The 11,154-nt window shown below is 38.9% G+C and overlaps 1 pseudogene; it reads right to left on the bottom strand.

Annotated features, from left to right (window-relative positions):
* Nucleotides 1-10,341: 10,341 nt before the first annotated feature.
* LOC102402643 lies at nucleotides 10,342-10,688 on the bottom strand (annotated as a pseudogene).
* Between the last annotated feature and the right edge of the window lie 466 nt (nucleotides 10,689-11,154).

The raw sequence follows: 11,154 nt of genomic DNA, 5'->3' as shown, positions 1-11,154 counted from the left end.
AGGAAAAATACACAAAAATCTATACACAGGGAAAACATCTGACAATATACTACAGTAATGTCTCCCAACTTTTCATGTACTAGAACCCTTGAGGGCTTCCGTGGTTGCTCCAACAGTAAAGAATCCACCTGCAATGCAGGAAACCTTGGTTCGATCCCTGAGTTGAGAAGATCCCCTGGAGAAGGGAATGGCTGCCCACTCCAGTATTCTTGCTTGGAGAATTCCAAGGACAGAGGAACCTGGCAGGCTACAGTCCATGGGGTCACAAAGAATCAAACATGACTGAGTGACTAACACTTCACTTCATCAAAAACTTATCATAGATTTCTGGTTCCAGTCAAGATGGGATAGTCCCATTCCTCCCAGGTCCTCTCTGTTATACCTAAAAATCCCTGGATGTAACATAACAAACAAACATAGGAAGACTGAAAGGTGGAAAAAATAAGGCACATTGCCTAAGGACTTAGGGCTGAAAGACAGTGGTGAAGTTCCCTGGGTTTTCTTATTGTCTCCCATATGTCTCAGATGATATAGAAACCTCTAACCTGAACCACCAACAGGCACAGACAAAAAAGCTCCAAGAAAAGCCTATTACAGTTTCCCAAAGGATTGAGAAAAGGGGCAACCTAGCAACAGAAAACCTTTTTAGCAGTAACCTCCCTACTCCAGTTAAACACCAACGGAGAAATCATACCACTCCAACTGAGTTTCACTGGAGTCCAGCTGGGAGGTGAGCTATTGTTCTCATCCTACAACAAATCATTGTAAATCATCCCTTGGCTTCCCCTCTCCTTAGTGTCAGTAAGGTTTGGGGGAAGCTGCAATTACACCTCCACTCAAAGACAACAAGGCAGTAAGAGTTGGTGTTCCATTTTTGCCAGGAAAGTGTCAGCAGGGTCAAGGGGGCAGCTGAACTTCCACTTCAACCATTTATGATGAGGCAGAGTAAGTCCATACTTCTAAGTAATCCATGAATTAAAAAGAAGTCTCAAAGAAATTTTTAAAAATACATAGAACTTGTTGCAAATGAAAACATAAAAAATCAAAAATATGTGCGCCATAGTTAAAGTGGTGCTGAGAGAGAAATTTATACCACTGAATGGTTCTATTAATATTAGAAAAGAGGACAAGTCTCAAATCAGTAATCTTCCTTCCTACCTCAGGAGCTACTAAAAAAGAGCAAAATAAACCCAAAGCAAGAAGAAGGAAGTAAATAATAATTATAAGACTATAAATCAATGAAATGGAAAACAGGAAAACAATAGAGAAAATTAATGAAACAAGGAGCTGGTTTTTAGGGGAAAAAAATCAGTAAAATTGATAAACCTCTAGCAAGACTGATAATGATTGAAAGAGAGAAGACAAAACTCACCAATATCAGGAATGAAACAGGGGATATCACTGTAGATCCAGCAGAGAATACTACATAGAAGTTTGTACACATAAACAAATTCTAAAACTTAGGGAAAAATAGACCAATTCTTACAGAAACTAGAAATTACCAAATCAAAGCAAGATTAAATAATCTTAATAGTCCTATAGTCATTAAAGAAATGAATTCATCATTTAAAATCTCCTATAAAAGACATCTCCAGGCCCAGATGGTTTCATTGGAGAATTCTACCAAATACTTAAAGAAGAATTAGCACCAGTTTATATAAACTTTTCTAAAAATAAAGAAGAAAGGAATGCTTTACATTTCATTTTATGAGGCTGGCATTACTCTCACATCAAAACCAGACAAAAGTAGTTTAAAAAAAAAGAAAGGATGGATGGATGTGTGGAAGCAAGTAAAGAAAGAAAAGAAAGGAAGGAGAAAGGAAAAAAAAGAAAAAGAAGAGTATATGCAAATGTCTTCCATGAATTTGGTTGCAAAAATCTTAAAGAAAACATCAACAAATCAAATCCAGAAATGCATTTTTAAAAAGGATTTCTTTCAAAGGAGGCAGGAATACACAATGGTACTGGGAAAGCTAGACGGCTACAGTAAAAAAAAGTGGCTTAAAATTCAACATTCAAAAAATGAAGATCATGGCATTCAGTCCCATCACTCCATGGCAAATATGGGGAAAAAATGGAAACAGTGGCAGATTTTATTTTCTTGGGCTCCAAAATCACTGCAGACAGTGACTGCAGCCACGAGATTAAAAGATGCTTGCTCCTTGGAAGCAAAGCTATGACAAACCCAGACAGCATATTAAAAAGCAGAGACATCACTTTGATGACAAAGGTCCATATAGTCAAAGCTATGGTTTTTCCATTAGTCATGTACAGATGTGAGAGTTGGACGATAAAGAAGCCTGAGCACTAAAGAATTGATGCTTTTGGACTGTGGTGCTGGAGAAGACTCCTGAAAGTCCCCTGGACAGCAAGGAGATCAAACCTATCAATCCTAAAGGAAATCAACCTTGAAGGTTCATTGGAAGAACTGTTGCTGAAACTGAAGCTCCAATACTTTGGCCACCTGATATGAATAGCCAGCTCATTGGAAAAGACCCTGATGCTGGGGGAAATTTAGGGCAGGAGGAGAAGGGAGCAACAAAGAATGAGATAGTTGGATGGCATCACCAATTCAATGGACATGAGTTTGAGCAACCTCCAGGAGATAGTGAAGGACAGGGAACGCTGGGGTGCTTCTGTGCATAGGGTTGCAAGGAGTCAAAAATGATTTAGTGAATGAACAGCAACAACATGCAAATGAGTCAAACTAGACTACTTTCTCACACCATATACAAAAAGAAACTCAAAATTGATTCAAGACTTAAACGTGAGACCTGAAAGCATAAAAACCCTAGAGGACAACAGGCAATATGCTCTTTGACTTTGGTCATAGTGGTATTTTCTTTGGGAATGTCTTCTCAGTCAAGGGCAACAAAAGCAAAAATAAACACATGGGACTATGTCAAACCGAAAGGCTTTGTACAGTGAAGGAAACTATCAACAAAACAAAGAGGCTCTCTACTGACGGGAGAAGATATTTGCAAATGATATATCGGATAAGAGGTAATATCCAAAATATATAAAGAACTCAAACAACTCAATATTTTTAAAAATGTGATTAAAAAAGTGGAGAGGACATACATAGGCATTTTTCCATAGAAGACATACACATGGCCCACTGGCACATGAAAAGATTTCAGCATCACTAACCATCAGGGAAATGCAAATCAAAACCACAATGAAATATTGCCTCACACCTGTCAGAATGGCTATTACCAAAAAGACAACAAATAACATGTTGGTGAGGTGTGAAGTAAAGGGATCCCTCATGTACTGTACTGTTAGTGGGAATGTAAATTGGTACAGCTACTATTGAAAACAGTATGAGGCTTCCATGGTGGTTCAGTGATTAAGAATCTACCTTGCAATGTGGGAGACACTCATTCAGTCCCCGGTCTGGGAAGATCCCACATGTTGTGGGGCAAATGAGCCCGTGCACCACAACTACTGAGCCTGTGCTCTGGAGCCCGTGAGCCACAACTCCTGAGCCCACATGCAGCAACTACCAAAGCCGTGTACTCTAGAGCCCATGCTCTACAACAAGAGAAGCCACTGCATTAAGAAGCCCACCCACCTTAATTAGAGAGTAGCCCCCACTCTCTGTAACTAGAGAAAATCCCCATGCAGCAATGAAGACCCAATGCAGCCAAAAATAAATATTTTTAAAAAGAAAACAATGTGGAGGTTCCTCAAAAAGTAAAAAATAGAACTACTGTACAATCCAGCAATTCCACCTCTGAGTATATATCTGAATAAAAATTAGTTTAAAAAGATATGTGCATCCCAGTGTTCACTGCAATTTTATTTACAGTAGCCAAGATACATAAGTAACCTAAGTGTTTATAGAGAGATGATAAAATCACACACACACACACAGGAATATTACTCAGCCATAAAAATGAATGAAATCTTATGATTTGTAACAACATGAATAGACTTAGGGGGTATTATGCTAAGTAAAATAAGTCAGACCAAGAAAGACAAATATTGTATCATTTTACTTATATGTGGAATCTAAAATACAAATGAACAAACATAGCAAAACAGAAATAGAGTCATAGATAAAGAGAACAAACTATAGCTATATGTACCAACCCAGATGAATTTCCTGGGAATTAGGCTGAGTAGAAAAAGCCAATCCCAAAATGCTAACACTATATGATGCCATTTATATAGCATTCTTTAAATGACAAAATTATAGAATTCGGGAATGTTTGATTCTCTTTAGGTTACTGTGTATCTCATATATAAACAGTGTATGTATTAGAATTAAATTACTGAAGAACCCTCCAACAATTAGAAGTATACAACAACAATAACAGTAACATTGCACTGAACACAGTTTATTTTAGATTCAGAATCTTGTAGCTTCTCAGGACATCTTCAAAAAAGTATTTCTTATTGTGAAATGAACAACTGCCAATTTATATACATTTCTTGTATGCAGGAATCTGGATCAAAGGAAAACTTTTTTTTAGCAATTCATGGAAAATTATACTAACTAGAACATTAAATCATTTATGAACATTAAATACAAGATTAATGTTGAGAGATTTCTAAAAACTTGAAGTATTTAAATTGCCATTTGATATATTCGTTTTTCAAAATACTTCTTTGGTTAAACCCAGAGGAATACTTTTTATAAGCTAATATCTCAACTATTCTGTGTTTATAAAAGTTGGTATAGAGCAGATTCAGGCTTTCTTCACATCTAGACCAGCTAATACATCTTTACCTGGGATCTGCACCCAGAGTCAGGCCTCAGCTCTCTCCTGGCGCACTGACTCTGCTAATTTATACTGACTTCTCTGCTTCCACAACCCAGCATTTTGTCAGTCCTAGTTAAGAGAGCCAAGCTAATTTCAGGTTAAATTTTAGAAAGAAACAGATTTTTTTTTTCTCAACACTAAGCTATTTGTGGGACATAAAACAACAAAATAACAATAAAACTAATTTTTAGGTTCTGCATGTTTCAAATGGTAAATAAAACCTGTTTGCAGGGAAAGTATCTTTCCAAGGCACTACTTGAGTAGGTTTTGCTTCCTATTGGCCTGCAGGCTTATACATCTGTGTATTACCTCTGCCTGTCAGTCTCCAACCCCTCAGAGTGAATTTTTATAATCATAGGGATCAAATATGGACATGTATGACCCTTAAAGTTAAGTGCAAGGGTCCAGATTAGAAGCAGAGCGAAAGATAAGATTCATTCCTAAAGCATTTTGTGTCAGAACTAAATGTGGAAGCAAAAAGTAGAAAATCAAGAGTTGGGTAGAGCTGTGGGTGGGCATGTTGGAGAGCAAGCATTGTACATGATTACTCTGTGGATTTTGCTGTTTTCCTGCAGTAACTTTCCAAGTACTTTTTATATTTTTAAAAAATATTCCCAGGGTTAGTTTTGATGACCTGGAAGGCCAACAGCTACCTATGTGGTATGACTTACTTCCAAATACCTCCCTCATGCAAAGGCCAGAAATTTCCACATTGGAAGTGCATTCCTTTGAGCCTCTGGAGTTCCTGATCTATGAAATACTGCATCTTAAGTCCTCTTTCTGGAGTCAGCAGGCTATAAACTATAAAGAAAGAAGAGAATGTTAAGAAACAAATACCTCTGGGACTCATAACAGTGTAGCCCTTTAGCCTTGATTTGCTAAGTTCAAGGCCCTGAGCATTTCACCTCAAGTAGGGCTGAGTTTGAGGCCTTAAAAAACTGGAAGGAGAGATGGGAGAGGCCAAAAGAAAGGCTCTTCTTCCCTCCATTGTTACTGGAAACAGCAGCAGCTGTTGCTGTTGTTGCATACTGCCCCAGCTCCCCCCATCTGGAGGATGATGTTAAAGTAAATGAGCTCATTTCAACAGTTTGTGGCTCTTAATAGCTCCGGTAACAAGAAGGAAACTTCTAGGCTTTTCTACCAAAAACCAATTTCTATCTACCCTTAAACAAAGTAAAGCTCATGGGTGAAAGAGCCTCTTTATTAGATAAAATCTGAAGGGACAAAAAAACTAAATTTTGATTTCTTATTGATATGTATGTATATATTTGATTTAATCAAATTGGCTTTTTGTTTAAAATTATATTACTTAATATTATAAAAATCATAAATGTCTAATTAAAAGTTAATAAGTGTTATTAGAAAGAAATTTGGGGAGAGGAAAAAAGTGTTTTAAAGGAACTCCAATTCTACCATCTAACACTATCAACTGCTGATATTTAAAACAGAAACTGTGAACTTTAATTTTAATTGATTATAACCAGAAGAAAATCAACTACAGTGTAACTGGAAGAATTAAACAGGCAATGTATTTTTTTTTTTTTTACTGGAGTAGAGTTAAATTACAATGTTTTGTTACCTTCTGCTATACAGCACAGTGAATCAGTTATATACATATGTGTTTATGTGTGTGTGTAAAAACCACTCTTTTCAAACTCTTTCCTCATATAGGTCATTATAGACTATTGAGTAGAGTTCCCTATGCTCTACAATAGGTCCTTATTAGTTATCTATTTTATATATAGTAGTGTGTATGTATCAATACCAATCTCCCAATTTTTCCTTCTCCACTTTCTGCTCCTGGTAACCATAAGATTGTTTTCTACACCTGTAACTCTATTTCACAACAAACTGTGGAAAATTCTGAAAGAGATGGGAATACCAGACCACTTGACCTGTCTCTTGAGAAATTTGTATGCAGGTCAGGAAGCAACAGTTAGAACTGGACATGGAACAACACACTGGTTCCAAATAGGAAAAAGAGTACGTCAAGGCTGTATATTGTCACCCTGCTTATTTAACTTCTATGCAGAGTACATCATGAGAAACTCTGGGCTGGATGAAGCAGAAGATGGAATCTAGATTGCTGGGAGAAATATCAATAACCTCAGATATGCAGATGACACCACCCTTATGGCAGAAAGTGAAGAGGAACTAAAAAGCCTCTTGATGAAAGTGAAAGAGGAAAGTGAAAAAGTTGGCTTAAAGCTCAACATTCAGAAAACTAAGATCATGGCATCTGGTTCCATCACTTCATGGCAAATAGGTGGGGAAACAGTGGAAACAGTGTCAGACTTTATTTTTGGGGGCTCCAAAATCACTGCAGATGGTGACTGCAGCCATAAAATTAAAAGACACTTACTCCTTGGAAGGAAAGTTATGACCAACCTAGACAGCATATTAAAAAGCAGAGACATTACTTTGCCAACAAAGGTCCATCTAGTCAAGGCTATGGTTTTTCCATTAGTCATGTATGGATGTGAGAGTTGGACTATAAAGAAAGCTGAGCGCAGAAGAATTGATGCTTTTGAACTGTGGTGTTGGAGAAAATTCTTGAAAGTCCCTTGGGTTGCAAGGAGATCCAACCAGTCCATCCTAAAGGAGATCAGTCCTGAGTGTTCATTGAAAGGACTGATGTTGAAGCTGAAGCTCCAATTCTTTGGCTACCTGATGCGAAGAACTGACTCATTTGAAAAGACCCTGATGCTGGGAAAGATTGAGGGCAGAAGGAGAAGGGGACAACAGAGGATGAGATGGTTGGATGGCATCATTGACTCAATGGACATGAGTTTGGGTAAACTCCAGGAGTTGGTGAAGGACAGGGAGGCCTGGTGTGCTGCAGTCCATGGGGTGGCAAAGAGTTGGACACGACTGAGCAACTGAACTGAACTGAACTCTATTTCTCTTTTGTAAGTATGTTCATTTGTACCATTTTTTTAGATTCCACATATAAGCAATATCATTCAATATTTGTCTTTGTCTCCCTGACTTGCTTCACTCAGTATGACAATCTCTGGGTCCATCTGTATTACTGTAAGTGACAATTATTTTATTCCTTTTATGGCTGAGTAATATTCCATCATATATATATATACCACATTGTCTTTATCCATCCAGTCCTCTGTTGGACATTTAGGTTTCTTCCATGTCCTGGCTATTATAAATAGTGTTGCAGTGAACATTGGGGTGCATGTATCTTTTCAAATTATGGTTTTCTCTGGATATATGTCCAGGAGCAGAGTTGCTGGATAATGCGGTAACTCTATTTTTAGTTTTTTAAGGAACCTTTATACCATTCTCCATAGTGGCTGCACCAATTTTCTTTCCCATCAACAGTCTAGAAAGGTTCTCTTTTCTCCACACCCTCTAAAGCATTTATTGTTTGTAGATTTTTTTTTTTTGGCTATGCCAGTTCTTCCTTGTTGCATGTAGGCTTTCTCTAGTTGGAGCAAGTGAGGGCTATTCTTTGTTGCAGTGCATGGGCTTCTCATTGTGGTGGTTTCTCTTGTTGCAGAATATAGCTCTAGGCACACAGACTCAGTAGTTGTGGCTCACAGGCTCTAGTGTACGGGCTCTGTAATTGTGGTATGCGGGCTTAGTTGCTGCACTGCACGTGGGTTCTTCCTAAACCAAGGATCAAACCCATGTCCCCTGCATTGGCAGGTGAATTCTTAACCACTGGACAACCAAGGAAGTCCCGTTTCTAGGTTTTCGGATGATGGCCATTCTGACCAGTGTGAGGTAGTCAGAATGGCCATCATCAAAAAACTCACTGTGGTTTTGATTTTTTATTTGTATTTCTCTAATAATTAGTGATGCTGAGCATCTTTTCACGCGTTTTTTGTCCATTTGTATATCTTCTTTGAGAAATGTCTGTTTAGATCTTCCATCAAATTTTTGATTTTTTTTTGTTGTTGTTATTACTGAGCTGTATGAGCTGTTTGTATGTTTTGGAGATGAATCCCTTGTCAGTCACTTTGTTTGCAGATATTTTCTCCAATTCTGTTGGTTGTCTTTTCATTTAGTTTATGGTTTCCTTTGCTGTGCAAAAGCTTTTAAGTTTAATTAGTTCCTGTTTGTTTATTTTTGTTTTTATTTTTACTACTCTAGGTGGTGGGTCACAAAAGATCTTGCTGTAGTTTATGTCAGCAAGTGTTCTGCCTATTTTCCTCTAAGAGTTTTATAGTATCTGGCCTTACATTTAGGTCTTTAATCCATTTTGAATTTATTTTTGTCTGTGATGTTGGAGACTGTTCTAATTTCACTCTTACATATTGCTGGGAGAAATATCAATAACCTCCGATATGCAGATGACACCACCCTTATGGCAGAAAGTGAAGAGGAACTAAAAAGCCTCTTGATGAAGGTGAAAGTGGAGAGTGAAAAAGTTGGCTTAAAGCTCAACATTCAGAAAATGAAGATCATGGCATCTGGTCCCATCACTTCATGGGAAATAGACGGGGAAACAGTGGAAACAGTGTCAGACTTTATTTTTCTGGGCTCCAAAATCACTGCAGATGGTGACTGCAGCCATGAAATTAAAAGACGCTTACTCCCTGGAAGGAAAATTATGACCAACCTAGATAGCATATTAAAAAGCAGAGACATTACTTTGCCAACAAAGGTCCATCTAGTCAAGGCTATGGTTTTTCCGTTAGTCATGTATGGATGTGAGAGTTGGACTGTGAAGAAGGCTGAGTGCCGAAGAATTGATGCTTTTGAACTGTGGTGTTGGAGAAGACTCTTAAGAGTCCCTTGGACTGCAAGGAGATCCAACCAGTCCATTCTGAAAGAGATCAGCCCTGGGATTTCTTTGGAAGGAATGATGCTAAAGCTGAAACTGCAGTCCTTTGGCCACCTCATGCGAAGAGTTGACTCATTGGAAAAGACTCTGATGCTGGGAGGGATTGGGGGCAGGAGGAGAAGGGGACGACAGAGGATGAGATGGCTAGATGGCATCACTGACTCGATGGACATGAGTCTGAGTGAACTCCGGGAGTTGGTGATAGACAGGGAGGCCTGGCGTGCTGCAATTCATGGGGTCGCAAAGAGTCGGACATGACTGAGCAACTGATCTGATCTGATCTGATCTGATATAGCTGTTCAGTTTTTCCACCAGCACTTATTGAAGAGGCTATCTTTGCTCCATTGTATATTCTTGCCTCCTTTATCATAGATCAGGTGATCATGGCTGTGTGGATTTATCTCTGGGTTTTCTATCCTGTTCCATTGATCTATTAGTCTGCTTTTGTGCCAATACCATACTGTTCTGATGACTGTAGCTTTGTAGTATAACCTGAAGTCAGGGAGCCTGATTCCTCCAACTCTGTTTTTCTTTCTCAAGGTAGCAATACAGTATTCTTGTCTCGGAAATCCCATGGACAGAGGAGCCTGGTGGGGTCACAAAAAGTCAGACACAACTTAGTGACCAAACAACAACAATGGTATACATACTATGTGTCAGGACCTCTTGTAAGTACCTAAGATATGAACACAGAGTTGGGAAAAGAAGTGCACAATTGGCTTTTTTTTTTTTTTACATAAAAAGGATTTTATTTGCAGGAGTGGGACTCTAGTCAAACAAGCCAAACCCAGTGTCGTCATCTGACTACTCTGACTCTTCCTTCTTCTCCTCCTTCTTCTCCTCTGCTGTGGCTGGAGCAGAACCTGCAGCAGGTGCTGCAGATCCTGGGGCAGCAGAGACAGCCACAGCCCCACCAGCAGGCACACTGGCCAGCTTGTCAATATCCTGGGTAATGACTCCTCAGTGTTCTTTCTGTTCAGCTCACGGATGACCTTATTGAGCTGGTCATTGTCTGCCTCAATGCCGATGCTGTTCAGGATCTTTTTGATTTCCTTGGCCCTGAGAGAGGAATTGCCCCTGAGGGCGACCAACAAATAGAAGCTGACGTAACGCATCTCAGCAGCGGCAGGGTAGCCTAGTGCATGCGGCCTCGGCGGCTTCAGGGATGGAAAGGAAAGCCATAATTGGCTTGTATATGTCAGTTAAAACAGGCTCCAGGGAACCACTGGGTATAAGAGAAAAAGAAGAATGAAGGATGAATCCAGGTTTTTGTTATGAGCAACAGAGGGGACGGTGTGGTCATCAAATAAGATGGGGTATATTATGAGTGGGTCAAGTTTGGGGGCATTGCATATCAGGAGTTCAACTTTCCACATACTAGTTAGGCATGTTTCTTAAACATCCAAATGCAGACATCAAGTAGGTAGCAGGCTATATGATTCTGAAGTTCTGAAAAGACATTTGGGATGAATATATGATTACTGCTGCTGCTAAGTCACTTCAGTCATGTCCGACTCTATGTGACCCCATATGATTACTATGACTATGAAAATCAAGAGTGTGTAAATGGTATTTAAAGTG

This window comes from Bubalus bubalis, chromosome X (genome assembly GCF_019923935.1).
Source record: "Bubalus bubalis isolate 160015118507 breed Murrah chromosome X, NDDB_SH_1, whole genome shotgun sequence".
Lineage (NCBI taxonomy): Eukaryota > Metazoa > Chordata > Mammalia > Artiodactyla > Bovidae > Bubalus > Bubalus bubalis.
Note: the sequence above shows the minus strand (reverse complement) of the source record. Positions and strands in the feature narration are given on the sequence as shown.